Below are 22810 nucleotides of genomic sequence, written 5' to 3'. Positions count from 1 at the left end.
AAGAGTTGTATGGCCCTTAGTGAGAGTGGAATAAACAGGGATTTTACTGATATCAAACCAAATCTGATTCAACTCCGGCTCGAAGGAGAATTTTATCTTTGTCACCCTTCGATAGCTCAGTTGGTAGAGCGGAGGACTGTAGGCTGATATTCAACGTGCAATTAGCAGGTATCCTTAGGTCGCTGGTTCAACTCCGGCTCGAAGGAGGTTTTTATCTTTGTCCGTTTTGGAAGAGTTGTATGGCCCTTAGTGAGAGTGGAATAAACAGGGATTTTACTGATATCAAACCAAATCTGGTTCAACTCCGGCTCGAAGGAGAATTTTATCTTTGTCACCCTTCGATAGCTCAGTTGGTAGAGCGGAGGACTGTAGGCTGATATTCAATGTGCAATTAGCAGGTATCCTTAGGTCGCTGGTTCAACTCCGGCTCGAAGGAGGTTTTTATCTTTGTCCGTTTTGGAACAGTTGTATGGCCCTTAGTGAGAGTGGAATAAACAGGGATTTTACTGATATCAAGCCAAATCTGGTTCAACTCCGGCTCGAAGGAGAATTTTATCTTTGTCACCCTTCGATAGCTCAGTTGGTAGAGCTGAGGACTGTAGGCTGATATTCATTTTGCAATTAGCAGGTATCCTTAGGTCGCTGGTTCAACTCCGGCTCGAAGGAGGTTTTTATCTTTGTCCGTTTTGGAAGAGTTGTATGGCCCTTAGTGAGAGTGGAATAAACAGGGATTTTACTGATATCAAACCAAATCTGATTCAACTCCGGCTCGAAGGAGAATTTTATCTTTGTCACCCTTCGATAGCTCAGTTGGTAGAGCGGAGGACTGTAGGCTGATATTCAATGTGCAATTAGCAGGTATCCTTAGGTCGCTGGTTCAACTCCGGCTCGAAGGAGGTTTTTATCTTTGTCCGTTTTGGAAGAGTTGTATGGCCCTTAGTGAGAGTGGAATAAACAGGGATTTTACTGATATCAAACCAAATCTGGTTCAACTCCGGCTCGAAGGAGAATTTTATCTTTGTCACCCTTCGATAGCTCAGTTGGTAGAGCGGAGGACTGTAGGCTGATGTTCAATGTGCAATTAGCAGGTATCCTTAGGTCGCTGGTTCAACTCCGGCTCGAAGGAGGTTTTTATCTTTGTCCCTTTTGGAAGAGTTGTATGGCCCTCATTATTAGTGAGAGTGGAATAAACAGAGTTTTAACTGATGGCCAACCAAATCTTCTCTTGAAATTTCCTGAAAACGAATCCATCTGTTCTTTGTAAAACAAACTTTGGTTCGTCTTTAGGTCCAGCCTTGTATTCCCTGCTAAAAAACAACACAATAACTTTACCCTTCGATAGCTCAGTTGGTAGAGCGGAGGACTGTAGGCTGATATTCAACGTGCAATTAGCAGGTATCCTTAGGTCGCTGGTTCAACTCCGGCTCGAAGGAGGTTTTTATCTTTGTCCCTTTTGGAAGAGTTGTATGGCCCTTAGTGAGAGTGGAATAAACAGGGATTTTACTGATATCAAACCAAATCTGATTCAACTCCGGCTCGAAGGAGAATTTTATCTTTGTCACCCTTCGATAGCTCAGTTGGTAGAGCGGAGGACTGTAGGCTGATATTCAATGTGCAATTAGCAGGTATCCTTAGGTCGCTGGTTCAACTCCGGCTTGAAGGAGGTTTTTATCTTTGTCCGTTTTGGAAGAGTTGTATGGCCCTTAGTGAGAGTGGAATAAACAGGGATTTTACTGATATCAAACCAAATCTGGTTCAACTCCGTCTCGAAGGAGAATTTTATCTTTGTCACCCTTCGATAGCTCAGTTGGTAGAGCGGAGGACTGTAGGCTGATATTCATTTTGCAATTAGCAGGTATCCTTAGGTCGCTGGTTCAACTCCGGCTCGAAGGAGGTTTTTATCTTTGTCCGTTTTGGAAGAGTTGTATGGCCCTTTGTGAGAGTGGAATAAACAGGGATTTTACTGATATCAAACCAAATCTTCTCTTGAAATTTCCTGAAAACAAATCCATCTGTTCTTTGTAAAACAAACTTTGGTTCGTCTTCAGGTCAAGCTTTGTTATACAGTCTAAAAAACAACACAACAAAATTAGCCTTCGATAGCTCAGTTCGTAGAGCGGAGGACTGTAGGCTGATATTCAATGTGCAATTAGCAGGTATCCTTAGGTTGCTGGTTCAACTCCGGCTCGAAGGAGAATTTTATCTTTGTCCGTTTTGGAAGAGTTGTATGGCCCTTTGTGAGAGTGGAATAAACAGGGATTTTACTGATATCAAACCAAATCTTCTCTTGAAATTTCCTGAAAACAAATCCATCTGTTCTTTGTAAAACAAACTTTGGTTCGTCTTCAGGTCAAGCTTTGTTATACAGTCTAAAAAACAACACAACAAAATTAGCCTTCGATAGCTCAGTTGGTAGAGCGGAGGACTGTAGGCTGATATTCAATGTGCAATTAGCAGGTATCCTTAGGTCGCTGGTTCAACTCCGGCTCGAAGGAGGTTTTTATCTTTGTCCGTTTTGGAACAGTTGTATGGCCCTCATTATTAGTGAGAGTGGAATAAACAGGGATTTTACTGATGGCCAACCAAATCTTCTCTTGAAATTTCCTGAAAACGAATCCATCTGTTCTTTGTAAAACAAACTTTGGTTCGTCTTTAGGTCAAGCTTTGTTATACATGCTAAAAAAACAACTCAATAAGATTACCCCTCCATAGCTCAGTTGGTAGAGCGGAGGACTGTAGGCTGATATTCAATGTGCAATTAGCAGGTATCCTTAGGTCGCTGGTTCAACTCCGGCTCGAAGGAGCTTTTTATCTTTGTCCGTTTTGGAAGAGTTGTATGGCCCTGAGTGAGAGTGGAATAAACAGGGATTTTACTGATATCAAACCAAATCTGGTTCAACTCCGGCTCGAAGGAGAATTTTATCTTTGTCACCCTTCGATAGCTCAGTTGGTAGAGCGGAGGACTGTAGGCTGATATTCAATGTGCAATTAGCAGGTATCCTTAGGTCGCTGGTTCAACTCCGGCTCGAAGGAGGTTTTTATCTTTGTCCGTTTTGGAAGAGTTGTATGGCCCTTAGTGAGAGTGGAATAAACAGGGATTTTACTGATATCAAACCAAATCTTCTTTTGAAATTTCCTGAAAACGAATCCATCTGTTCTTTGTAAAACAAACTTTGGTTCGTCTTTAGGTCCAGCCTTGTATTCCCTGCTAAAAAACAACACATTTACTTTAACCTTCGATAGCTCAGTTGGTAGAGCGGAGGACTGTAGGCTGATATTCAATGTGCAATTAGCAGGTATCCTTAGGTCGCTGGTTCAACTCCGGCTCGAAGGAGGTTTTTCTTTGTCCGTTTTGGAAGAGTTGTATGGCCCTTAGTGAGAGTGGAATAAACAGGGATTTTACTGATATCAAACCAAATCTGGTTCAACTCCGGCTCGAAGGAGAATTTTATCTTTGTCACCCTTCGATAGCTCAGTTGGTAGAGCGGAGGACTGTAGGCTGATGTTCAATGTGCAATTAGCAGGTATCCTTAGGTCGCTGGTTCAACTCCGGCTCGAAGGAGGTTTTTATCTTTGTCCCTTTTGGAAGAGTTGTATGGCCCTCATTATTAGTGAGAGTGGAATAAACAGAGTTTTAACTGATGGCCAACCAAATCTTCTCTTGAAATTTTCTGAAAACGAATCCATCTGTTCTTTGTAAAACAAACTTTGGTTCGTCTTTAGGTCCAGCCTTGTATTCCCTGCTAAAAAACAACACAATAACTTTACCCTTCGATAGCTCAGTTGGTAGAGCGGAGGACTGTAGGCTGATATTCAACGTGCAATTAGCAGGTATCCTTAGCTCGCTGGTTCAACTCCGGCTCGAAGGAGGTTTTTATCTTTGTCCCTTTTGGAAGAGTTGTATGGCCCTTAGTGAGAGTGGAATAAACAGGGATTTTACTGATATCAAACCAAATCTGATTCAACTCCGGCTCGAAGGAGAATTTTATCTTTGTCACCCTTCGATAGCTCAGTTGGTAGAGCGGAGGACTGTAGGCTGATATTCAATGTGCAATTAGCAGGTATCCTTAGGTCGCTGGTTCAACTCCGGCTCGAAGGAGGTTTTTATCTTTGTCCGTTTTGGAACAGTTGTATGGCCCTTAGTGAGAGTGGAATAAACAGGGATTTTACTGATATCAAACCAAATCTGGTTCAACTCCGGCTCGAAGGAGAATTTTATCTTTGTCACCCTTCGATAGCTCAGTTGGTAGAGCGGAGGACTGTAGGCTGATATTCATTTTGCAATTAGCAGGTATCCTAAGGTCGCTGGTTCAACTCCGGCTCGAAGGAGGTTTTTATCTTTGTCCGTTTTGGAAGAGTTGTATGGCCCTTAGTGAGAGTGGAATAAACAGGGATTTTACTGATATCAAACCAAATCTGATTCAACTCCGGCTCGAAGGAGAATTTTATCTTTGTCACCCTTCGATAGCTCAGTTGGTAGAGCGGAGGACTGTAGGCTGATATTCAACGTGCAATTAGCAGGTATCCTTAGGTCGCTGGTTCAACTCCGGCTCGAAGGAGGTTTTTATCTTTGTCCGTTTTGGAAGAGTTGTATGGCCCTTAGTGAGAGTGGAATAAACAGGGATTTTACTGATATCAAACCAAATCTGGTTCAACTCCGTCTCGAAGGAGAATTTTATCTTTGTCACCCTTCGATAGCTCAGTTGGTAGAGCGGAGGACTGTAGGCTGATATTCAATGTGCAATTAGCAGGTATCCTTAGGTCGCTGGTTCAACTCCGGCTCGAAGGAGGTTTTTATCTTTGTCCGTTTTGGAACAGTTGTATGGCCCTTAGTGAGAGTGGAATAAACAGGGATTTTACTGATATCAAACCAAATCTGGTTCAACTCCGTCTCGAAGGAGAATTTTATCTTTGTCACCCTTCGATAGCTCAGTTGGTAGAGCGGAGGACTGTAGGCTGATATTCAATGTGCAATTAGCAGGTATCCTTAGGTCGCTGGTTCAACTCCGGCTCGAAGGAGGTTTTTATCTTTGTCCCTTTTGGAAGAGTTGTATGGCCCTTAGTGAGAGTGGAATAAACAGGGATTTTACTGATATCAAACCAAATCTGATTCAACTCCGGCTCGAAGGAGAATTTTATCTTTGTCACCCTTCGATAGCTCAGTTGGTAGAGCGGAGGACTGTAGGCTGATATTCAATGTGCAATTAGCAGGTATCCTTAGGTCGCTGGTTCAACTCCGGCTCGAAGGAGGTTTTTATCTTTGTCCGTTTTGGAAGAGTTGTATGGCCCTTAGTGAGAGTGGAATAAACAGGGATTTTACTGATATCAAACCAAATCTGGTTCAACTCCGTCTCGAAGGAGAATTTTATCTTTGTCACCCTTCGATAGCTTAGTTGGTAGAGCGGAGGACTGTAGGCTGATATTCATTTTGCAATTAGCAGGTATCCTTAGGTCGCTAGTTCAACTCCGGCTCGAAGGAGGTTTTTATCTTTGTCCGTTTTGGAAGAGTTGTATGGCCCTTAGTGAGAGTGGAATAAAAAGGGATTTTACTGATATCAAACCAAATCTGATTCAACTCCGGCTCGAAGGAGAATTTTATCTTTGTCACCCTTCGATAGCTCAGTTGGTAGAGCGGAGGACTGTAGGCTGATATTCAATGTGCAATTAGCAGGTATCCTTAGGTCGCTGGTTCAACTCCGGCTCGAAGGAGGTTTTTATCTTTGTCCGTTTTGGAAGAGTTGTATGGCCCTTAGTGAGAGTGGAATAAACAGGGATTTTACTGATATCAAACCAAATCTTCTTTTGAAATTTCCTGAAAACGAATCCATCTGTTCTTTGTAAAACAAACTTTGGTTTGTCTTTAGGTCCAGCCTTGTATTCCCTGCTAAAAAACAACACATTAACTTTAACCTTCGATAGCTCAGTTGGTAGAGCGGAGGACTGTAGGCTGATATTCAATGTGCAATTAGCAGGTATCCTTAGGTCGCTGGTTCAACTCCGGCTCGAAGGAGGTTTTTCTTTGTCCGTTTTGGAAGAGTTGTATGGCCCTTAGTGAGAGTGGAATAAACAGGGATTTTACTGATATCAAACCAAATCTGGTTCAACTCCGGCTCGAAGGAGAATTTTATCTTTGTCACCCTTCGATAGCTCAGTTGGTAGAGCGGAGGACTGTAGGCTGATGTTCAATGTGCAATTAGCAGGTATCCTTAGGTCGCTGGTTCAACTCCGGCTCGAAGGAGGTTTTTATCTTTGTCCCTTTTGGAAGAGTTGTATGGCCCTCATTATTAGTGAGAGTGGAATAAACAGAGTTTTAACTGATGGCCAACCAAATCTTCTCTTGAAATTTTCTGAAAAGGAATCCATCTGTTCTTTGTAAAACAAACTTTGGTTCGTCTTTAGGTCCAGCCTTGTATTCCCTGCTAAAAAACAACACAATAACTTTACCCTTCGATAGCTCAGTTGGTAGAGCGGAGGACTGTAGGCTGATATTCAATGTGCAATTAGCAGGTATCCTTAGGTCGCTGGTTCAACTCCGGCTCGAAGGAGGTTTTTATCTTTGTCCCTTTTGGAAGAGTTGTATGGCCCTTAGTGAGAGTGGAATAAACAGGGATTTTACTGATATCAAACCAAATCTGATTCAACTCCGGCTCGAAGGAGAATTTTATCTTTGTCACCCTTCGATAGCTCAGTTGGTAGAGCGGAGGACTGTAGGCTGATATTCAATGTGCAATTAGCAGGTATCCTTAGGTCGCTGGTTCAACTCCGGCTCGAAGGAGGTTTTTATCTTTGTCCGTTTTGGAAGAGTTGTATGGCCCTTAGTGAGAGTGGAATAAACAGGGATTTTACTGATATCAAACCAAATCTGGTTCAACTCCGTCTCGAAGGAGAATTTTATCTTTGTCACCCTTTGATAGCTCAGTTGGTAGAGCGGAGGACTGTAGGCTGATATTCATTTTGCAATTAGCAGGTATCCTTAGGTCGCTGGTTCAACTCCGGCTCGAAGGAGGTTTTTATCTTTGTCCGTTTTGGAAGAGTTGTATGGCCCTTAGTGAGAGTGGAATAAACAGGGATTTTACTGATATCAAACCAAATCTGATTCAACTCCGGCTCGAAGGAGAATTTTATCTTTGTCACCCTTCGATAGCTCAGTTGGTAGAGCGGAGGACTGTAGGCTGATATTCAATGTGCAATTAGCAGGTATCCTTAGGTCGCTGGTTCAACTCCGGCTCGAAGGAGGTTTTTATCTTTGTCCGTTTTGGAAGAGTTGTATGGCCCTTAGTGAGAGTGGAATAAACAGGGATTTTACTGATATCAAACCAAATCTGGTTCAACTCCGGCTCGAAGGAGAATTTAATCTTTGTCACCCTTCGATAGCTCAGTTGGTAGAGCGGAGGACTGTAGGCTGATGTTCAATGTGCAATTAGCAGGTATCCTTAGGTCGCTGGTTCAACTCCGGCTCGAAGGAGGTTTTTATCTTTGTCCCTTTTGGAAGAGTTGTATGGCCCTCATTATTAGTGAGAGTGGAATAAACAGAGTTTTAACTGATGGCCAACCAAATCTTCTCTTGAAATTTCCTGAAAACGAATTCAATTCAATTCAATTCATTTTATTTTGTATAGCCCAAAATCGCAAATTACAAATTTGCCTCAGAGGGCTTTACAGTCTGTACACATGCAACATCCTCTGTCCCGAAACCCTCACATCGGCACAGGAAAAACTCCCCAAAATATGAAAAAAACCCTTCAATGGGGAAAAAAGGGAAGAAACCTTAGGGAGAACGTCAGAGGAGGGATCCCTCTCCCGGGATGGACAGACTGCAATGGATGTCATGTGTACAGAATCAACAATGTAAAAGATGTACAATACATTCAATTTCTCTAACTGAAATGATACAAGTAATTGCAAGTAGCAGAAGAGGTGTACGGCAGGACCACTGCAGGGACAACCTCCATCAGATCGAACCACCATCCACAGAGGCTTCTGTGGGGAGGGAGAGCAGAAAGATGTTGGTTTTTGATGACAGTAATATGAATCATATTTAAAGTAATGATGATGGCAGCAGCAGGTGTCAGCAGAGCCATGAGCCAGGAGTCAGAACCGGGGTCCGCACGAAACTATGATCCACGGAGACCTGCTAGGCGAGAAAGCACAAAAAACTCCCGGAAAGAAGCTTAATTAGTGATGTACATTAATAAAGCATGGATGATTGTGGGAGGAGAGAGTGAGAGTGAGAGAGGGGCTCGGTGTGTCCTAAGAAGTCCCCCGGCAGTCTAAGCCTAGAGCAGCTTAACTAAGGGCTGGTCCAGGCTAACCTGAGCCAGCCCTAACTATAAGCAATATCAAAGAGGAACGTTTTAAGCTTTATCTTAAATGAACTTACCGAGTCTGCCCCCCGGACTGAAAGTGGAAGCTGGTTCCACAAAAGAGGAGCTTGATAACTGAAGGCTCTGGCCCCCATCCTACTTTTTAAAACTCTAGGAACCACAAGTAGCCCAGCATCTATGGAGCGTAGATGCCTTGTAGGACAATACGGTGTAACAAGCTCTTTAAGATAAGACGGTGCCTCACCAGCAAGTGCCTTGTAGGTGAGGAGAAGTACCTTAAATTCTATTCTTGATTTAACAGGAAGCCAGTGCAGAGAAGTTAATACAGGAGTTATATGATCCCATTTCTTAGTTCTTGTTAATACACGTGCTGCAGCATTCTGAATCAGTTGGAGAGGTTTAAGCGATTTACAAGAGCAGCCTGATAACAAAGAATTACAGTAATCCAGTCTAGAAGTAACAAATGCATGAACTAGTTTTTCTGCATCACTTTGAGACAGGAAGTTCCTGATTTTTGATATATTCCGTAGATGAAAAAAGGCAGTCCTTGAAGTCTTCTTTATATGAGAGTTGAAGGACATATCCTGGTCGAAGAGAACTCCAAGATTTCTGACGGTGCTGTTGGATACCAGAGCAATTCCATCCATAGAGACTGTATCACGTGACAGCTGACTTCGAAGGCGCTCTGGGCCTATCATGATAACTTCCGTTTTTTCCGAGTTTAACATCAGGAAGTTGCAGGTCATCCAGGTTTTGATGTCTCCAAGACAGTCCTGAAGTCTAACAAGTTGGTTGGTGTCTTCTGGCTTGATCGATAGATACAGTTGAGTATCGTCTGCATAACAATGGAAGTTTATGCGGTGTTTTCTGATAACGTCGCCCAAAGGAAGCATGTACAAGGTAAATAGAATCGGTCCAAGCACAGAACCTTGTGGGACTCCGTGACCAACATTCGTGGTCCTCAATGATTCACCGTTCACAAACACAAACTGGGATCGATCCGATAAATAAGATTTAAACCAGCTGAGTGCAGTTCCTTTGATGCCAATCAAGTGTTCCAGTCTCTGCAGCAGGATACGGTGATTGATGGTGTCAAATGCAGCACTGAGGTCCAGCAATACAAGAAAAGATACAAGTCCTTGGTCCGATGCAAGTAGAAGATCATTTGTAATTTTCACCAGTGCCGTTTCTGTGCTGTGATGCATTCGAAATCCTGACTGGAAATCCTCGAACAAAGCATTGTTTTGTAGAAAGTCACATAATTGATTCGCGACAGATTTCTCCAGGATCTTAGCGAGGAAGGGAAGATTAGAGATGGGTCTGTAGTTAGCCAACACCTCTGGAGCTAGGGTAGGTTTCTTCAGAAGAGGTTTAATTACAGCTACCTTGAAGGACTGTGGTACATGTCCTGTCAACAAAGACAGATTCATAATATCCAGTAGGGATGTGCTAATTAACGGAAAAACTTCCTTAAGCAGCTTAGTTGGAATCGGATCCAGGAGACAAGTGGAAGAGTTGGATTTCAAAATTGTAGAAGTCAGTTGATCAAGGTTGATGGAAGAGAAACCATCCAAGTAGGTATCAGGGCCCACGGCTGCGTCCAAGGATCCTACATCCGCGGACGGGTTGGCTCCGGTTGGGGGTAGTAGACCATCAATTTTCTCTTTGATAGTCAGAATCTTATTATTGAAGAAGTTCATAAAGTCGTTACTACTGAGGTCCACAGGAATACACGGCTCGACAGCGCTGTGACTCTCTGTCAGTCTGGCTACAGTGCTGAAGAGAAACCTGGAGTTGTTTTTATTTTTCTCGATTAATGATGAGTAATAAGATGCTCTTGCGTTACGGAGAGCCTTCTTATATGTTTTAACGCTGTCTTGCCAAGTTAGCCTAGATCCTTCTGATTTGGTGGAACGCCATAACCGCTCAAGTTTCCGCACAGTTTGCTTTAGGTTCCGGGTTTGAGAGTTATACCAAGGCGCGAACTTCCTTCTTGTTGCCATTCTTCTTTTGAGGGGAGCAATACCGTCCAGCGCCATTCTCAAAGAGCCTGTGGCAGTATCGACAAGATGGTCGATTTGTGACGGACTGAAGTTTTCACAGGAGTCTTCTGATATCTTGAGACAGGACACTGAACTTAGAGCAGAGGGAATGGTTTCTTTAAATGAGGCTACAGCGGTGTCCGATAAACATCGACTGTAGAAACCCTTGGCAGGAGGAGGAGATTCTGGCAGTAGAAATTCAAAGGTTATCAGACAATGGTCGGACAGGAGAGGGTTCTGTGGAAAGATTGTTAAGTGTTCTATCACAATACCATACACAAGAACCAAGTCGAGGGTGTGGTTAAAACAATGAGTTGGTTTGTTTACAGTCTGACAGAAACCAATTGATTCCAGCAAAGAGAGAAATGAAGTACCAAGGCTGTCGTTATCGACATCCACATGAATGTTAAAGTCACCCACTATAATTACCTTGTCCGTTTTAAGGACCAAACTCGTTAAGAACTGTGAAAATTCACATAAAAATTCAGAATAAGGACCTGGGGCCCTGTACACTATTACAAAGAGAACCGGCTGGATTATTTTCCAGGTTGGTTGTGAAAGACTGAAAGTCAGACTTTCAAATGAGTTATAATCCAGTTTAGGTTTAAGGTTTATTAAAAGGCAGGAGTCATAAATAGCTGCCACTCCACCCCCTCGGCCTGTGCCTCGGGGGATATGAGTATTAACATGACTTGGAGGAGTCGCTTCATTTAAGCTAAAGTACTCCCCATCCGATAGCCATGTTTCAGTAAGACAGAAAATATCAACATGGTTGTCAGATATTAGTTCATTTACTAAAACAGCTTTAGAGCACAGAGATCTAATATTCAAAAGACCCCCTTTAATTCTCCTAGTTTGTTGCACAGTTGTATTGTTACATTTAACTTTGATTAAGTTATTAAATATAACTCCTCGGTTGTTTACCTTTAACTTAAATAACGGTGTCCGTGGGGCAGAAACAGTTTCTATAGAGTTAATTACGCTGAGTGACTGCTCGGAATGAAGCGCAGAGAAGTGTGTAAGACTGCGACTCTGCTTCCTGGTCTGAACTCTGGGTCATGGATTAAGTCCATTAAGAAACTGGGTCAGGTTCTTAGAAATGAGTTGAACTCCATCCAAAGTTGGATGGATGCCGTCCCTCCTAATCAGACCAGGCACTCCCCAAAACGTTTTCCAGTGATCAACGAAGCCCACATTATTTACTGGGCACCACCTCGACAACCAGCGGCGGAATGACGACATGCGGCTATACATGTCGTCACTGATCAAGTTTGGGAGGGGGCCAGAGAAAACTACGGTGTCCGACATTGTTTTAGCGTATGTACACACCGATTCCACGTTAACTTTTGTGACTTCCGAGTGGCGTAACCGGGAGTCATTACCGCCGACATGTATTACAATCTTACTGTATTTACGTTTATCCTTAGCCAGCAGTTTAAGATAAGACTCAATGTCGCCCGCTCTGGCCCCGGGGATACAAGTGACTATGGCCCCTGGTTTCGCTAACTTCACGTTCCTCAGAATGGAGCTACCTATAACCAGAGTTGGCTTCTCAGCGGGTGTGTCGCTGAGTGGGGAGAAGCGGTTTGAAACGTGAAGTGGTTGGTGGTTAACCGTGTGCTTCGACTTAGACTTATGCTTATTCCGGACAGTCACCCAGCCTCCCGGCCGCTCGGGGGTTGCCGGGGGACGGTTAGCAGGAGCAAACGATACGTCTATGTGGTCCGCACCGACTATAGGAGATGGCTGGTTAACAGCGGCTACCTCCATGGTGCGGAGCCGTGCTTCTAACTCACTAAGCCTCGCCTCCAAGCGATCAAATATACTGCACTTCTTACATGTACCATTATCCGTAAGGGAGGCAGAGGAATAGCTAAACATGTGACACACCGAGCAAGAGAGAGCAGGGGAGGTAGGGAGGGAAGACATCACAATGTTAGCTGCTAAGCTAATGCTAAAAGAGGTAGCGCTAACGCTAAACAACGTCTAAGCAACTATTCGTTTAAACGACAAAGTGCTGGACGGCGAGGCGTTTAACAACGTCTCACGTAGATAATTCGCCGCTTGTACTGACAATATCACGACAGAATCAACTTGGTATCGCTAGAGCTCTGAAAAAGTTCAAGACATCAAACACGCTGTCGACAGGAAGTGACGCAACAGACTCACCGCCTCCTTCCATCTGTTCTTTGTAAAACAAACTTTGGTTCGTCTTTAGGTCCAGCCTTGTATTCCCTGCTAAAAAACAACACAATAACTTTACCCTTCGATAGCTCAGTTGGTAGAGCGGAGGACTGTAGGCTGATATTCAACGTGCAATTAGCAGGTATCCTTAGGTCGCTGGTTCAACTCCGGCTCGAAGGAGGTTTTTATCTTTGTCCCTTTTGGAAGAGTTGTATGGCCCTTAGTGAGAGTGGAATAAACAGGGATTTTACTGATATCAAACCAAATCTGATTCAACTCCGGCTCGAAGGAGAATTTTATCTTTGTCACCCTTCGATAGCTCAGTTGGTAGAGCGGAGGACTGTAGGCTTATATTCAATGTGCAATTAGCAGGTATCCTTAGGTCGCTGGTTCAACTCCGGCTCGAAGGAGGTTTTTATCTTTGTCCGTTTTGGAAGAGTTGTATGGCCCTTAGTGAGAGTGGAATAAACAGGGATTTTACTGATATCAAACCAAATCTGGTTCAACTCCGGCTCGAAGGAGAATTTTATCTTAGTCACCCTTCGATAGCTCAGTTGGTAGAGCGGAGGACTGTAGGCTGATATTCATTGTGCAATTAGCAGGTATCCTTAGGTCGCTGGTTCAACTCCGGCTCGAAGGAGGTTTTTATCTTTGTCCGTTTTGGAAGAGTTGTATGGCCCTTAGTGAGAGTGGAATAAACAGGGATTTTACTGATATCAAACCAAATCTGGTTAAACTCCGGCTCGAAGGAGAATTTTTTCTTTGTCACCCTTCGATAGCTCAGTTGGTAGAGCGGAGGACTGTAGGCTGATATTCAATGTGCAATTAGCAGGTATCCTTAGGTCGCTGGTTCAACTCCGGCTCGAAGGAGGTTTTTATCTTTGTCCGTTTTGGAAGAGTTGTATGGCCCTTAGTGAGAGTGGAATAAACAGGGATTTTACTGATATCAAACCAAATCTGGTTCAACTCCGGCTCGAAGGAGAATTTTATCTTTGTCACCCTTCGATAGCTCAGTTGGTAGAGCGGAGGACTGTAGGCTGATGTTCAATGTGCAATTAGCAGGTATCCTTAGGTCGCTGGTTCAACTCCGGCTCGAAGGAGGTTTTTATCTTTGTCCCTTTTGGAAGAGTTGTATGGCCCTCATTATTAGTGAGAGTGGAATAAACAGAGTTTTAACTGATGGCCAACCAAATCTTCTCTTGAAATTTCCTGAAAACGAATCCATCTGTTCTTTGTAAAACAAACTTTGGTTCGTCTTTAGGTCCAGCCTTGTATTCCCTGCTAAAAAACAACACAATAACTTTACCCTTCAATAGCTCAGTTGGTAGAGCGGAGGACTGTAGGCTGATATTCAGCGTGCAATTAGCAGGTATCCTTAGGTCGCTGGTTCAACTCCGGCTCGAAGGAGGTTTTTATCTTTGTCCCTTTTGGAAGAGTTGTATGGCCCTTAGTGAGAGTGGAATAAATAGGGATTTTACTGATATCAAACCAAATCTGATTCAACTCCGGCTCGAAGGAGAATTTTATCTTTGTCACCCTTCGATAGCTCAGTTGGTAGAGCGGAGGACTGTAGGCTGATATTCAATGTGCAATTAGCAGGTATCCTTAGGTCGCTGGTTCAACTCCGGCTCGAAGGAGGTTTTTATCTTTGTCCGTTTTGGAAGAGTTGTATGGCCCTTAGTGAGAGTGGAATAAACAGGGATTTTACTGATATCAAACCAAATCTGGTTCAACTCCGGCTCGAAGGAGAATTTTATCTTTGTCACCCTTCGATAGCTCAGTTGGTAGAGCGGAGGACTGTAGGCTGATATTCAATGTGCAATTAGCAGGTATCCTTAGGTCGCTGGTTCAACTCCGGCTCGAAGGAGGTTTTTATCTTTGTCCGTTTTGGAAGAGTTGTATGGCCCTTAGTGAGAGTGGAATAAACAGGGATTTTACTGATATCAAACCAAATCTGGTTCAACTCCGGCTCGAAGGAGAATTTTATCTTTGTCACCCTTCGATAGCTCAGTTGGTAGAGCGGAGGACTGTAGGCTGATGTTCAATGTGCAATTAGCAGGTATCCTTAGGTCGCTGGTTCAACTCCGGCTCGAAGGAGGTTTTTATCTTTGTCCCTTTTGGAAGAGTTGTATGGCCCTCATTATTAGTGAGAGTGGAATAAACAGAGTTTTAACTGATGGCCAACCAAATCTTCTCTTGAAATTTCCTGAAAACGAATCCATCTGTTCTTTGTAAAACAAACTTTGGTTCGTCTTTAGGTCCAGCCTTGTATTCCCTGCTAAAAAACAACACAATAACTTTACCCTTCAATAGCTCAGTTGGTAGAGCGGAGGACTGTAGGCTGATATTCAGCGTGCAATTAGCAGGTATCCTTAGGTCGCTGGTTCAACTCCGGCTCGAAGGAGGTTTTTATCTTTGTCCCTTTTGGAAGAGTTGTATGGCCCTTAGTGAGAGTGGAATAAATAGGGATTTTACTGATATCAAACCAAATCTGATTCAACTCCGGCTCGAAGGAGAATTTTATCTTTGTCACCCTTCGATAGCTCAGTTGGTAGAGCGGAGGACTGTAGGCTGATATTCAATGTGCAATTAGCAGGTATCCTTAGGTCGCTGGTTCAACTCCGGCTCGAAGGAGGTTTTTATCTTTGTCCGTTTTGGAAGAGTTGTATGGCCCTTAGTGAGAGTGGAATAAACAGGGATTTTACTGATATCAAACCAAATCTGGTTCAACTCCGGCTCGAAGGAGAATTTTATCTTTGTCACCCTTCGATAGCTCAGTTGGTAGAGCGGAGGACTGTAGGCTGATATTCATTTTGCAATTAGCAGGTATCCTTAGGTCGCTGGTTCAACTCCGGCTCGAAGGAGGTTTTTATCTTTGTCCGTTTTGGAAGAGTTGTATGGCCCTTAGTGAGAGTGGAATAAACAGGGATTTTACTGATATCAAACCAAATCTGATTCAACTCCGGCTCGAAGGAGAATTTTATCTTTGTCACCCTTCGATAGCTCAGTTGGTAGAGCGGAGGACTGTAGGCTGATATTCAATGTGCAATTAGCAGGTATCCTTAGGTCGCTGGTTCAACTCCGGCTCGAAGGAGGTTTTTATCTTTGTCCGTTTTGGAAGAGTTGTATGGCCCTTAGTGAGAGTGGAATAAACAGGGATTTTACTGATATCAAACCAAATCTTCTTTTGAAATTTCCTGAAAACGAATCCATCTGTTCTTTGTAAAACAAACTTTGGTTCGTCTTTAGGTCCAGCCTTGTATTCCCTGCTAAAAAACAACACATTAACTTTAACCTTCGATAGCTCAGTTGGTAGAGCGGAGGACTGTAGGCTGATATTCAATGTGCAATTAGCAGGAATCCTTAGGTCGCTGGTTCAACTCCGGCTCGAAGGAGGTTTTTATCTTTGTCCGTTTTGGAAGAGTTGTATGGCCCTTAGTGAGAGTGGAATAAACAGAGTTTTTACTGATGGCCAACCAAATCTTCTCTTGAAATTTCCTGAAAACGAATCCATCTGTTCTTTGTAAAACAAACTTTGGTTTGTCTTCAGGTCGAACTTTGTTATACAGGCTAAAAAACAACTCAATAAGATTACCCTTCGATAGCTCAGTTGGTAGAGCGGAGGACTGTAGGCTGATATTCAATGTGCAATTAGCAGGTATCCTTAGGTCGCTGGTTCAACTCCGGCTCGAAGGAGGTTTTTCTTTGTCCGTTTTGGAAGAGTTGTATGGCCCTTAGTGAGAGTGGAATAAACAGGGATTTTACTGATATCAAACCAAATCTGGTTCAACTCCGGCTCGAAGGAGAATTTTATCTTTGTCACCCTTCGATAGCTCAGTTGGTAGAGCGGAGGACTGTAGGCTGATATTCATTGTGCAATTAGCAGGTATCCTTAGGTCGCTGGTTCAACTCCGGCTCGAAGGAGGTTTTTATCTTTGTCCGTTTTGGAAGAGTTGTATGGCCCTTAGTGAGAGTGGATTAAACAGGGATTTTACTGATATCAAACCAAATCTGGTTAAACTCCGGCTCGAAGGAGAATTTTTTCTTTGTCACCTTTCGATAGCTCAGTTGGTAGAGCGGAGGACTGTAGGCTGATATTCAATGTGCAATTAGCAGGTATCCTTAGGTCGCTGGTTCAACTCCGGCTCGAAGGAGGTTTTTATCTTTGTCCGTTTTGGAAGAGTTGTATGGCCCTTAGTGAGAGTGGAATAAACAGAGTTTTTACTGATGGCCAACCAAATCTTCTCTTGAAATTTCCTGAAAACGAATCCATCTGTTCTTTGTAAAACAAACTTTGGTTCGTCTTCAGGTCGGACTTTGTTATACAGGCTAAAAAACAACTCAATAAGATTACCCTTCGATAGCTCAGTTGGTAGAGCGGAGGACTGTAGGCTGATATTCAATGTGCAATTAGCAGGTATCCTTAGGTCGCTGGTTCAACTCCGGCTCGAAGGAGGTTTTTCTTTGTCCGTTTTGGAAGAGTTGTATGGCCCTTAGTGAGAGTGGAATAAACAGGGATTTTACTGATATCAAACCAAATCTGGTTCAACTCCGGCTCGAAGGAGAATTTTATCTTTGTCACCCTTCGATAGCTCAGTTGGTAGAGCGGAGGACTGTAGGCTGATATTCATTGTGCAATTAGCAGGTATCCTTAGGTCGCTGGTTCAACTCCGGCTCGAAGGAGGTTTTTATCTTTGTCCGTTTTGGAAGAGTTGTATGGCCCTTAGTGAGAGTGGAATAAACAGGGATTTTACTGATATCAAACCAAATCTGGTTAAACTCCGGCTCGAAGGAGAATTTTTTCTTTGTCACCCTTCGATAGCTCAGTTGGTAGAGCGGAGGACTGTAGGCTGATATTCAATGTGCAATTAGCAGGTATCCTTAGGTCGCTGGTTCAACTCCGGCTCGAAGGAGGTTTTTATCTTTGTCCGTTTTGGAAGAGTTGTATGGCCCATAGTGAGAGTGGAATAAACAGGGATTTTACTGATATCAAACCAAATCTTCTCTTGAAATTTCCTGAAAACGAATCCATCTGTTCTTTGTAAAACAAACTTTGGTTCGTCTTTAGGTCCAGCCTTGTATTCCCTGCTAAAAAACAACACATTAACTTTAACCTTCGATATCTCAGTTGGTAGAGCGGAGGACTGTAGGCTGATATTCAATGTGCAATTAGCAGGTATCCTTAGGTCGCTGGTTCAACTCCGGCTCGAAGGAGGTTTTTATCTTTGTCCGTTTTGGAAGAGTTGTATGGCCCTTAGTGAGAGTGGAATAAACAGAGTTTTTACTGATGGCCAACCAAATCTTCTCTTGAAATTTCCTGAAAACGAATCCATCTGTTCTTTGTAAAACAAACTTTGGTTCGTCTTCAGGTCGAACTTTGTTATACAGGCTAAAAAACAACTCAATAAGATTACCCTTCGATAGCTCAGTTGGTAGAGCGGAGGACTGTAGGCTGATATTCAATGTGCAATTAGCAGGTATCCTTAGGTCGCTGGTTCAACTCCGGCTCGAAGGAGGTTTTTCTTTGTCCGTTTTGGAAGAGTTGTATGGCCCTTAGTGAGAGTGGAATAAACAGGGATTTTACTGATATCAAACCAAATCTGGTTCAACTCCGGCTCGAAGGAGAATTTTATCTTTGTCACCCTTCGATAGCTCAGTTGGTAGAGCGGAGGACTGTAGGCTGATATTCATTGTGCAATTAGCAGGTATCCTTAGGTCGCTGGTTCAACTCCGGCTCGAAGGAGGTTTTTATCTTTGTCCGTTTTGGAAGAGTTGTATGGCCCTTAGTGAGAGTGGAATAAACAGGGATTTTACTGATATCAAACCAAATCTGGTTAAACTCCGGCTCGAAGGAGAATTTTTTCTTTGTCACCCTTCGATAGCTCAGTTGGTAGAGCGGAGGACTGTAGGCTGATATTCAATGTGCAATTAGCAGGTATCCTTAGGTCGCTGGTTCAACTCCGGCTCGAAGGAGGTTTTTATCTTTGTCCGTTTTGGAAGAGTTGTATGGCCCATAGTGAGAGTGGAATAAACAGGGATTTTACTGATATCAAACCAAATCTTCTCTTGAAATTTCCTGAAAACGAATCCATCTGTTCTTTGTAAAACAAACTTTGGTTCGTCTTTAGGTCCAGCCTTGTATTCCCTGCTAAAAAACAACACAATAACTTTACCCTTCGATAGCTCAGTTGGTAGAGCGGAGGACTGTAGGCTGATATTCAATGTGCAATTAGCAGGAATCCTTAGGTCGCTGGTTCAACTCCGGCTCGAAGGAGGTTTTTATCTTTGTCCGTTTTGGAAGAGTTGTATGGCCCTTAGTGAGAGTGGAATAAACAGGGATTTTACTGATATCAAACCAAATCTGGTTCAACTCCGGCTCGAAGGAGAATTTTATCTTTGTCACCCTTCGATAGCTCAGTTGGTAGAGCGGAGGACTGTAGGCTGATATTCATTGTGCAATTAGCAGGTATCCTTAGGTCGCTGGTTCAACTCCGGCTCGAAGGAGGTTTTTATCTTTGTCCGTTTTGGAAGAGTTGTATGGCCCTTAGTGAGAGTGGAATAAACAGGGATTTTACTGATATCAAACCAAATCTGGTTAAACTCCGGCTCGAAGGAGAATTTTTTCTTTGTCACCCTTCGATAGCTCAGTTGGTAGAGCGGAGGACTGTAGGCTGATATTCAATGTGCAATTAGCAGGTATCCTTAGGTCGCTGGTTCAACTCCGGCTCGAAGGAGGTTTTTATCTTTGTCCGTTTTGGAAGAGTTGTATGGCCCATAGTGAGAGTGGAATAAACAGGGATTTTACTGATATCAAACCAAATCTTCTCTTGAAATTTCCTGAAAACGAATCCATCTGTTCTTTGTAAAACAAACTTTGGTTCGTCTTTAGGTCCAGCCTTGTATTCCCTGCTAAAAAACAACACAATAACTTTACCCTTCGATAGCTCAGTTGGTAGAGCGGAGGACTGTAGGCTGATATTCAATGTGCAATTAGCAGGAATCCTTAGGTCGCTGGTTCAACTCCGGCTCGAAGGAGGTTTTTATCTTTGTCCGTTTTGGAAGAGTTGTATGGCCCTTAGTGAGAGTGGAATAAACAGAGTTTTTACTGATGGCCAACCAAATCTTCTCTTGAAATTTCCTGAAAACGAATCCATCTGTTCTTTGTAAAACAAACTTTGGTTTGTCTTCAGGTCGAACTTTGTTATACAGGCTAAAAAACAACTCAATAAGATTACCCTTCGATAGCTCAGTTGGTAGAGCGGAGGACTGTAGGCTGATATTCAATGTGCAATTAGCAGGTATCCTTAGGTCGCTGGTTCAACTCTGGCTCGAAGGAGGTTTTTCTTTGTCCGTTTTGGAAGAGTTGTATGGCCCTTAGTGAGAGTGGAATAAACAGGGATTTTACTGATATCAAACCAAATCTGGTTCAACTCCGGCTCGAAGGAGAATTTTATCTTTGTCACCCTTCGATAGCTCAGTTGGTAGAGCGGAGGACTGTAGGCTGATATTCATTGTGCAATTAGCAGGTATCCTTAGGTCGCTGGTTCAACTCCGGCTCGAAGGAGGTTTTTATCTTTGTCCGTTTTGGAAGAGTTGTATGGCCCTTAGTGAGAGTGGAATAAACAGGGATTTTACTGATATCAAACCAAATCTGGTTAAACTCCGGCTCGAAGGAGAATTTTTTCTTTGTCACCCTTCGATAGCTCAGTTGGTAGAGCGGAGGACTGTAGGCTGATATTCAATGTGCAATTAGCAGGTATCCTTAGGTCGCTGGTTCAACTCCGGCTCGAAGGAGGTTTTTATCTTTGTCCGTTTTGGAAGAGTTGTATGGCCCATAGTGAGAGTGGAATAAACAGGGATTTTACTGATATCAAACCAAATCTTCTCTTGAAATTTCCTGAAAACGAATCCATCTGTTCTTTGTAAAACAAACTTTGGTTCGTCTTTAGGTCCAGCCTTGTATTCCCTGCTAAAAAACAACACAATAACTTTACCCTTCGATAGCTCAGTTGGTAGAGCGGAGGACTGTAGGCTGATATTCAATGTGCAATTAGCAGGAATCCTTAGGTCGCTGGTTCAACTCCGGCTCGAAGGAGGTTTTTATCTTTGTCCGTTTTGGAAGAGTTGTATGGCCCTTAGTGAGAGTGGAATAAACAGAGTTTTTACTGATGGCCAACCAAATCTTCTCTTGAAATTTCCTGAAAACGAATCCATCTGTTCTTTGTAAAACAAACTTTGGTTTGTCTTCAGGTCGAACTTTGTTATACAGGCTAAAAAACAACTCAATAAGATTACCCTTCGATAGCTCAGTTGGTAGAGCGGAGGACTGTAGGCTGATATTCAATGTGCAATTAGCAGGTATCCTTAGGTCGCTGGTTCAACTCTGGCTCGAAGGAGGTTTTTCTTTGTCCGTTTTGGAAGAGTTGTATGGCCCTTAGTGAGAGTGGAATAAACAGGGATTTTACTGATATCAAACCAAATCTGGTTCAACTCCGGCTCGAAGGAGAATTTTATCTTTGTCACCCTTCGATAGCTCAGTTGGTAGAGCGGAGGACTGTAGGCTGATATTCATTGTGCAATTAGCAGGTAACCTTAGGTCGCTGGTTCAACTCCGGCTCGAAGGAGGTTTTTATCTTTGTCCGTTTTGGAAGAGTTGTATGGCCCTTAGTGAGAGTGGATTAAACAGGGATTTTACTGATATCAAACCAAATCTGGTTAAACTCCGGCTCAAAGGAGAATTTTTTCTTTGTCACCTTTCGATAGCTCAGTTGGTAGAGCGGAGGACTGTAGGCTGATATTCAATGTGCAATTAGCAGGTATCCTTAGGTCGCTGGTTCAACTCCGGCTCGAAGGAGGTTTTTATCTTTGTCCGTTTTGGAAGAGTTGTATGGCCCTTAGTGAGAGTGGAATAAACAGAGTTTTTACTGATGGCCAACCAAATCTTCTCTTGAAATTTCCTGAAAACGAATCCATCTGTTCTTTGTAAAACAAACGTTGGTTCGTCTTCAGGTCGAACTTTGTTATACAGGCTAAAAAACAACTCAATAAGATTACCCTTCGATAGCTCAGTTGGTAGAGCGGAGGACTGTAGGCTGATATTCAATGTGCAATTAGCAGGTATCCTTAGGTCGCTGGTTCAACTCCGGCTCGAAGGAGGTTTTTCTTTGTCCGTTTTGGAAGAGTTGTATGGCCCTTAGTGAGAGTGGAATAAACAGGGATTTTACTGATATCAAACCAAATCTGGTTCAACTCCGGCTCGAAGGAGAATTTTATCTTTGTCACCCTTCGATAGCTCAGTTGGTAGAGCGGAGGACTGTAGGCTGATATTCAATGTGCAATTAGCAGGAATCCTTAGGTCGCTGGTTCAACTCCGGCTCGAAGGAGGTTTTTATCTTTGTCCGTTTTGGAAGAGTTGTATGGCCCATAGTGAGAGTGGAATAAACAGGGATTTTACTGATATCAAACCAAATCTTCTCTTGAAATTTCCTGAAAACGAATCCATCTGTTCTTTGTAAAACAAACTTTGGTTCGTCTTTAGGTCCAGCCTTGTATTCCCTGCTAAAAAACAACACAATAACTTTACCCTTCGATAGCTCAGTTGGTAGAGCGGAGGACTGTAGGCTGATATTCAATGTGCAATTAGCAGGAATCCTTAGGTCGCTGGTTCAACTCCGGCTCGAAGGAGGTTTTTATCTTTGTCCGTTTTGGAAGAGTTGTATGGCCCTTAGTGAGAGTGGAATAAACAGAGTTTTTACTGATGGCCAACCAAATCTTCTCTTGAAATTTCCTGAAAACGAATCCATCTGTTCTTTGTAAAACAAACTTTGGTTTGTCTTCAGGTCGAACTTTGTTATACAGGCTAAAAAACAACTCAATAAGATTACCCTTCGATAGCTCAGTTGGTAGAGCGGAGGACTGTAGGCTGATATTCAATGTGCAATTAGCAGGTATCCTTAGGTCGCTGGTTCAACTCCGGCTCGAAGGAGGTTTTTCTTTGTCCGTTTTGGAAGAGTTGTATGGCCCTTAGTGAGAGTGGAATAAACAGGGATTTTACTGATATCAAACCAAATCTGGTTCAACTCCGGCTCGAAGGAGAATTTTATCTTTGTCACCCTTCGATAGCTCAGTTGGTAGAGCGGAGGACTGTAGGCTGATATTCATTGTGCAATTAGCAGGTATCCTTAGGTCGCTGGTTCAACTCCGGCTCGAAGGAGGTTTTTATCTTTGTCCGTTTTGGAAGAGTTGTATGGCCCTTAGTGA

General features: G+C 43.1%; 57 non-coding genes across 57 annotated transcripts; all 57 read left to right on the top strand.

Annotated features, from left to right (window-relative positions):
- The first annotated feature begins 105 nt into the window (after positions 1 to 105).
- Positions 106 to 206, top strand: trnay-gua (transfer RNA tyrosine (anticodon GUA)). The gene is made up of 2 exons: positions 106 to 142; positions 171 to 206. It is a non-coding gene; the product is annotated as a tRNA-Tyr (tRNA).
- Positions 207 to 335: 129 nt separating this feature from the next.
- trnay-gua (transfer RNA tyrosine (anticodon GUA)) lies at positions 336 to 436 on the top strand. The gene is made up of 2 exons: positions 336 to 372; positions 401 to 436. It is a non-coding gene; the product is annotated as a tRNA-Tyr (tRNA).
- A 129-nt stretch (positions 437 to 565) lies between these two features.
- trnay-gua (transfer RNA tyrosine (anticodon GUA)) lies at positions 566 to 666 on the top strand. Its single transcript has 2 exons — positions 566 to 602; positions 631 to 666. It is a non-coding gene; the product is annotated as a tRNA-Tyr (tRNA).
- A 129-nt stretch (positions 667 to 795) lies between these two features.
- trnay-gua (transfer RNA tyrosine (anticodon GUA)) lies at positions 796 to 896 on the top strand. The gene is made up of 2 exons: positions 796 to 832; positions 861 to 896. It is a non-coding gene; the product is annotated as a tRNA-Tyr (tRNA).
- Positions 897 to 1025: 129 nt separating this feature from the next.
- Positions 1026 to 1126, top strand: trnay-gua (transfer RNA tyrosine (anticodon GUA)). The gene is made up of 2 exons: positions 1026 to 1062; positions 1091 to 1126. It is a non-coding gene; the product is annotated as a tRNA-Tyr (tRNA).
- A 206-nt stretch (positions 1127 to 1332) lies between these two features.
- On the top strand, positions 1333 to 1433 carry trnay-gua (transfer RNA tyrosine (anticodon GUA)). The gene is made up of 2 exons: positions 1333 to 1369; positions 1398 to 1433. It is a non-coding gene; the product is annotated as a tRNA-Tyr (tRNA).
- A 129-nt stretch (positions 1434 to 1562) lies between these two features.
- On the top strand, positions 1563 to 1663 carry trnay-gua (transfer RNA tyrosine (anticodon GUA)). Its single transcript has 2 exons — positions 1563 to 1599; positions 1628 to 1663. It is a non-coding gene; the product is annotated as a tRNA-Tyr (tRNA).
- A 129-nt stretch (positions 1664 to 1792) lies between these two features.
- On the top strand, positions 1793 to 1893 carry trnay-gua (transfer RNA tyrosine (anticodon GUA)). Its single transcript has 2 exons — positions 1793 to 1829; positions 1858 to 1893. It is a non-coding gene; the product is annotated as a tRNA-Tyr (tRNA).
- Positions 1894 to 2394: 501 nt separating this feature from the next.
- On the top strand, positions 2395 to 2495 carry trnay-gua (transfer RNA tyrosine (anticodon GUA)). The gene is made up of 2 exons: positions 2395 to 2431; positions 2460 to 2495. It is a non-coding gene; the product is annotated as a tRNA-Tyr (tRNA).
- Positions 2496 to 2932: 437 nt separating this feature from the next.
- trnay-gua (transfer RNA tyrosine (anticodon GUA)) lies at positions 2933 to 3033 on the top strand. Its single transcript has 2 exons — positions 2933 to 2969; positions 2998 to 3033. It is a non-coding gene; the product is annotated as a tRNA-Tyr (tRNA).
- A 200-nt stretch (positions 3034 to 3233) lies between these two features.
- Positions 3234 to 3334, top strand: trnay-gua (transfer RNA tyrosine (anticodon GUA)). The gene is made up of 2 exons: positions 3234 to 3270; positions 3299 to 3334. It is a non-coding gene; the product is annotated as a tRNA-Tyr (tRNA).
- A 127-nt stretch (positions 3335 to 3461) lies between these two features.
- On the top strand, positions 3462 to 3562 carry trnay-gua (transfer RNA tyrosine (anticodon GUA)). Its single transcript has 2 exons — positions 3462 to 3498; positions 3527 to 3562. It is a non-coding gene; the product is annotated as a tRNA-Tyr (tRNA).
- A 436-nt stretch (positions 3563 to 3998) lies between these two features.
- Positions 3999 to 4099, top strand: trnay-gua (transfer RNA tyrosine (anticodon GUA)). Its single transcript has 2 exons — positions 3999 to 4035; positions 4064 to 4099. It is a non-coding gene; the product is annotated as a tRNA-Tyr (tRNA).
- Positions 4100 to 4458: 359 nt separating this feature from the next.
- On the top strand, positions 4459 to 4559 carry trnay-gua (transfer RNA tyrosine (anticodon GUA)). The gene is made up of 2 exons: positions 4459 to 4495; positions 4524 to 4559. It is a non-coding gene; the product is annotated as a tRNA-Tyr (tRNA).
- A 129-nt stretch (positions 4560 to 4688) lies between these two features.
- On the top strand, positions 4689 to 4789 carry trnay-gua (transfer RNA tyrosine (anticodon GUA)). The gene is made up of 2 exons: positions 4689 to 4725; positions 4754 to 4789. It is a non-coding gene; the product is annotated as a tRNA-Tyr (tRNA).
- A 129-nt stretch (positions 4790 to 4918) lies between these two features.
- Positions 4919 to 5019, top strand: trnay-gua (transfer RNA tyrosine (anticodon GUA)). The gene is made up of 2 exons: positions 4919 to 4955; positions 4984 to 5019. It is a non-coding gene; the product is annotated as a tRNA-Tyr (tRNA).
- Positions 5020 to 5148: 129 nt separating this feature from the next.
- trnay-gua (transfer RNA tyrosine (anticodon GUA)) lies at positions 5149 to 5249 on the top strand. The gene is made up of 2 exons: positions 5149 to 5185; positions 5214 to 5249. It is a non-coding gene; the product is annotated as a tRNA-Tyr (tRNA).
- A 359-nt stretch (positions 5250 to 5608) lies between these two features.
- Positions 5609 to 5709, top strand: trnay-gua (transfer RNA tyrosine (anticodon GUA)). Its single transcript has 2 exons — positions 5609 to 5645; positions 5674 to 5709. It is a non-coding gene; the product is annotated as a tRNA-Tyr (tRNA).
- A 200-nt stretch (positions 5710 to 5909) lies between these two features.
- Positions 5910 to 6010, top strand: trnay-gua (transfer RNA tyrosine (anticodon GUA)). Its single transcript has 2 exons — positions 5910 to 5946; positions 5975 to 6010. It is a non-coding gene; the product is annotated as a tRNA-Tyr (tRNA).
- Positions 6011 to 6137: 127 nt separating this feature from the next.
- Positions 6138 to 6238, top strand: trnay-gua (transfer RNA tyrosine (anticodon GUA)). Its single transcript has 2 exons — positions 6138 to 6174; positions 6203 to 6238. It is a non-coding gene; the product is annotated as a tRNA-Tyr (tRNA).
- A 206-nt stretch (positions 6239 to 6444) lies between these two features.
- trnay-gua (transfer RNA tyrosine (anticodon GUA)) lies at positions 6445 to 6545 on the top strand. The gene is made up of 2 exons: positions 6445 to 6481; positions 6510 to 6545. It is a non-coding gene; the product is annotated as a tRNA-Tyr (tRNA).
- Positions 6546 to 6674: 129 nt separating this feature from the next.
- On the top strand, positions 6675 to 6775 carry trnay-gua (transfer RNA tyrosine (anticodon GUA)). The gene is made up of 2 exons: positions 6675 to 6711; positions 6740 to 6775. It is a non-coding gene; the product is annotated as a tRNA-Tyr (tRNA).
- Positions 6776 to 6904: 129 nt separating this feature from the next.
- trnay-gua (transfer RNA tyrosine (anticodon GUA)) lies at positions 6905 to 7005 on the top strand. The gene is made up of 2 exons: positions 6905 to 6941; positions 6970 to 7005. It is a non-coding gene; the product is annotated as a tRNA-Tyr (tRNA).
- Positions 7006 to 7134: 129 nt separating this feature from the next.
- On the top strand, positions 7135 to 7235 carry trnay-gua (transfer RNA tyrosine (anticodon GUA)). Its single transcript has 2 exons — positions 7135 to 7171; positions 7200 to 7235. It is a non-coding gene; the product is annotated as a tRNA-Tyr (tRNA).
- A 129-nt stretch (positions 7236 to 7364) lies between these two features.
- Positions 7365 to 7465, top strand: trnay-gua (transfer RNA tyrosine (anticodon GUA)). The gene is made up of 2 exons: positions 7365 to 7401; positions 7430 to 7465. It is a non-coding gene; the product is annotated as a tRNA-Tyr (tRNA).
- Positions 7466 to 12629: 5164 nt separating this feature from the next.
- trnay-gua (transfer RNA tyrosine (anticodon GUA)) lies at positions 12630 to 12730 on the top strand. Its single transcript has 2 exons — positions 12630 to 12666; positions 12695 to 12730. It is a non-coding gene; the product is annotated as a tRNA-Tyr (tRNA).
- A 129-nt stretch (positions 12731 to 12859) lies between these two features.
- Positions 12860 to 12960, top strand: trnay-gua (transfer RNA tyrosine (anticodon GUA)). Its single transcript has 2 exons — positions 12860 to 12896; positions 12925 to 12960. It is a non-coding gene; the product is annotated as a tRNA-Tyr (tRNA).
- Positions 12961 to 13089: 129 nt separating this feature from the next.
- On the top strand, positions 13090 to 13190 carry trnay-gua (transfer RNA tyrosine (anticodon GUA)). The gene is made up of 2 exons: positions 13090 to 13126; positions 13155 to 13190. It is a non-coding gene; the product is annotated as a tRNA-Tyr (tRNA).
- A 129-nt stretch (positions 13191 to 13319) lies between these two features.
- trnay-gua (transfer RNA tyrosine (anticodon GUA)) lies at positions 13320 to 13420 on the top strand. Its single transcript has 2 exons — positions 13320 to 13356; positions 13385 to 13420. It is a non-coding gene; the product is annotated as a tRNA-Tyr (tRNA).
- A 129-nt stretch (positions 13421 to 13549) lies between these two features.
- On the top strand, positions 13550 to 13650 carry trnay-gua (transfer RNA tyrosine (anticodon GUA)). The gene is made up of 2 exons: positions 13550 to 13586; positions 13615 to 13650. It is a non-coding gene; the product is annotated as a tRNA-Tyr (tRNA).
- Positions 13651 to 14086: 436 nt separating this feature from the next.
- On the top strand, positions 14087 to 14187 carry trnay-gua (transfer RNA tyrosine (anticodon GUA)). Its single transcript has 2 exons — positions 14087 to 14123; positions 14152 to 14187. It is a non-coding gene; the product is annotated as a tRNA-Tyr (tRNA).
- Positions 14188 to 14316: 129 nt separating this feature from the next.
- trnay-gua (transfer RNA tyrosine (anticodon GUA)) lies at positions 14317 to 14417 on the top strand. Its single transcript has 2 exons — positions 14317 to 14353; positions 14382 to 14417. It is a non-coding gene; the product is annotated as a tRNA-Tyr (tRNA).
- A 129-nt stretch (positions 14418 to 14546) lies between these two features.
- Positions 14547 to 14647, top strand: trnay-gua (transfer RNA tyrosine (anticodon GUA)). Its single transcript has 2 exons — positions 14547 to 14583; positions 14612 to 14647. It is a non-coding gene; the product is annotated as a tRNA-Tyr (tRNA).
- Positions 14648 to 15083: 436 nt separating this feature from the next.
- trnay-gua (transfer RNA tyrosine (anticodon GUA)) lies at positions 15084 to 15184 on the top strand. The gene is made up of 2 exons: positions 15084 to 15120; positions 15149 to 15184. It is a non-coding gene; the product is annotated as a tRNA-Tyr (tRNA).
- Positions 15185 to 15313: 129 nt separating this feature from the next.
- Positions 15314 to 15414, top strand: trnay-gua (transfer RNA tyrosine (anticodon GUA)). Its single transcript has 2 exons — positions 15314 to 15350; positions 15379 to 15414. It is a non-coding gene; the product is annotated as a tRNA-Tyr (tRNA).
- A 129-nt stretch (positions 15415 to 15543) lies between these two features.
- On the top strand, positions 15544 to 15644 carry trnay-gua (transfer RNA tyrosine (anticodon GUA)). The gene is made up of 2 exons: positions 15544 to 15580; positions 15609 to 15644. It is a non-coding gene; the product is annotated as a tRNA-Tyr (tRNA).
- Positions 15645 to 15844: 200 nt separating this feature from the next.
- Positions 15845 to 15945, top strand: trnay-gua (transfer RNA tyrosine (anticodon GUA)). Its single transcript has 2 exons — positions 15845 to 15881; positions 15910 to 15945. It is a non-coding gene; the product is annotated as a tRNA-Tyr (tRNA).
- A 200-nt stretch (positions 15946 to 16145) lies between these two features.
- Positions 16146 to 16246, top strand: trnay-gua (transfer RNA tyrosine (anticodon GUA)). The gene is made up of 2 exons: positions 16146 to 16182; positions 16211 to 16246. It is a non-coding gene; the product is annotated as a tRNA-Tyr (tRNA).
- A 127-nt stretch (positions 16247 to 16373) lies between these two features.
- Positions 16374 to 16474, top strand: trnay-gua (transfer RNA tyrosine (anticodon GUA)). Its single transcript has 2 exons — positions 16374 to 16410; positions 16439 to 16474. It is a non-coding gene; the product is annotated as a tRNA-Tyr (tRNA).
- Positions 16475 to 16904: 430 nt separating this feature from the next.
- On the top strand, positions 16905 to 17005 carry trnay-gua (transfer RNA tyrosine (anticodon GUA)). The gene is made up of 2 exons: positions 16905 to 16941; positions 16970 to 17005. It is a non-coding gene; the product is annotated as a tRNA-Tyr (tRNA).
- A 127-nt stretch (positions 17006 to 17132) lies between these two features.
- trnay-gua (transfer RNA tyrosine (anticodon GUA)) lies at positions 17133 to 17233 on the top strand. The gene is made up of 2 exons: positions 17133 to 17169; positions 17198 to 17233. It is a non-coding gene; the product is annotated as a tRNA-Tyr (tRNA).
- Positions 17234 to 17362: 129 nt separating this feature from the next.
- trnay-gua (transfer RNA tyrosine (anticodon GUA)) lies at positions 17363 to 17463 on the top strand. The gene is made up of 2 exons: positions 17363 to 17399; positions 17428 to 17463. It is a non-coding gene; the product is annotated as a tRNA-Tyr (tRNA).
- Positions 17464 to 17964: 501 nt separating this feature from the next.
- trnay-gua (transfer RNA tyrosine (anticodon GUA)) lies at positions 17965 to 18065 on the top strand. The gene is made up of 2 exons: positions 17965 to 18001; positions 18030 to 18065. It is a non-coding gene; the product is annotated as a tRNA-Tyr (tRNA).
- Positions 18066 to 18192: 127 nt separating this feature from the next.
- Positions 18193 to 18293, top strand: trnay-gua (transfer RNA tyrosine (anticodon GUA)). The gene is made up of 2 exons: positions 18193 to 18229; positions 18258 to 18293. It is a non-coding gene; the product is annotated as a tRNA-Tyr (tRNA).
- Positions 18294 to 18422: 129 nt separating this feature from the next.
- On the top strand, positions 18423 to 18523 carry trnay-gua (transfer RNA tyrosine (anticodon GUA)). The gene is made up of 2 exons: positions 18423 to 18459; positions 18488 to 18523. It is a non-coding gene; the product is annotated as a tRNA-Tyr (tRNA).
- A 200-nt stretch (positions 18524 to 18723) lies between these two features.
- On the top strand, positions 18724 to 18824 carry trnay-gua (transfer RNA tyrosine (anticodon GUA)). Its single transcript has 2 exons — positions 18724 to 18760; positions 18789 to 18824. It is a non-coding gene; the product is annotated as a tRNA-Tyr (tRNA).
- A 129-nt stretch (positions 18825 to 18953) lies between these two features.
- Positions 18954 to 19054, top strand: trnay-gua (transfer RNA tyrosine (anticodon GUA)). The gene is made up of 2 exons: positions 18954 to 18990; positions 19019 to 19054. It is a non-coding gene; the product is annotated as a tRNA-Tyr (tRNA).
- A 129-nt stretch (positions 19055 to 19183) lies between these two features.
- trnay-gua (transfer RNA tyrosine (anticodon GUA)) lies at positions 19184 to 19284 on the top strand. Its single transcript has 2 exons — positions 19184 to 19220; positions 19249 to 19284. It is a non-coding gene; the product is annotated as a tRNA-Tyr (tRNA).
- Positions 19285 to 19484: 200 nt separating this feature from the next.
- trnay-gua (transfer RNA tyrosine (anticodon GUA)) lies at positions 19485 to 19585 on the top strand. Its single transcript has 2 exons — positions 19485 to 19521; positions 19550 to 19585. It is a non-coding gene; the product is annotated as a tRNA-Tyr (tRNA).
- Positions 19586 to 20013: 428 nt separating this feature from the next.
- On the top strand, positions 20014 to 20114 carry trnay-gua (transfer RNA tyrosine (anticodon GUA)). Its single transcript has 2 exons — positions 20014 to 20050; positions 20079 to 20114. It is a non-coding gene; the product is annotated as a tRNA-Tyr (tRNA).
- Positions 20115 to 20243: 129 nt separating this feature from the next.
- Positions 20244 to 20344, top strand: trnay-gua (transfer RNA tyrosine (anticodon GUA)). Its single transcript has 2 exons — positions 20244 to 20280; positions 20309 to 20344. It is a non-coding gene; the product is annotated as a tRNA-Tyr (tRNA).
- Positions 20345 to 20544: 200 nt separating this feature from the next.
- On the top strand, positions 20545 to 20645 carry trnay-gua (transfer RNA tyrosine (anticodon GUA)). Its single transcript has 2 exons — positions 20545 to 20581; positions 20610 to 20645. It is a non-coding gene; the product is annotated as a tRNA-Tyr (tRNA).
- Positions 20646 to 21604: 959 nt separating this feature from the next.
- Positions 21605 to 21705, top strand: trnay-gua (transfer RNA tyrosine (anticodon GUA)). The gene is made up of 2 exons: positions 21605 to 21641; positions 21670 to 21705. It is a non-coding gene; the product is annotated as a tRNA-Tyr (tRNA).
- Positions 21706 to 21832: 127 nt separating this feature from the next.
- trnay-gua (transfer RNA tyrosine (anticodon GUA)) lies at positions 21833 to 21933 on the top strand. The gene is made up of 2 exons: positions 21833 to 21869; positions 21898 to 21933. It is a non-coding gene; the product is annotated as a tRNA-Tyr (tRNA).
- Positions 21934 to 22133: 200 nt separating this feature from the next.
- trnay-gua (transfer RNA tyrosine (anticodon GUA)) lies at positions 22134 to 22234 on the top strand. The gene is made up of 2 exons: positions 22134 to 22170; positions 22199 to 22234. It is a non-coding gene; the product is annotated as a tRNA-Tyr (tRNA).
- A 200-nt stretch (positions 22235 to 22434) lies between these two features.
- Positions 22435 to 22535, top strand: trnay-gua (transfer RNA tyrosine (anticodon GUA)). Its single transcript has 2 exons — positions 22435 to 22471; positions 22500 to 22535. It is a non-coding gene; the product is annotated as a tRNA-Tyr (tRNA).
- Positions 22536 to 22662: 127 nt separating this feature from the next.
- Positions 22663 to 22763, top strand: trnay-gua (transfer RNA tyrosine (anticodon GUA)). Its single transcript has 2 exons — positions 22663 to 22699; positions 22728 to 22763. It is a non-coding gene; the product is annotated as a tRNA-Tyr (tRNA).
- The last annotated feature ends 47 nt before the right edge of the window (positions 22764 to 22810 follow it).

This window comes from Pungitius pungitius, chromosome 4 (assembly GCF_949316345.1).
Source record: "Pungitius pungitius chromosome 4, fPunPun2.1, whole genome shotgun sequence".
In the NCBI taxonomy this organism is placed as follows: domain Eukaryota; kingdom Metazoa; phylum Chordata; class Actinopteri; order Perciformes; family Gasterosteidae; genus Pungitius; species Pungitius pungitius.
Note: the sequence above shows the minus strand (reverse complement) of the source record. Positions and strands in the feature narration are given on the sequence as shown.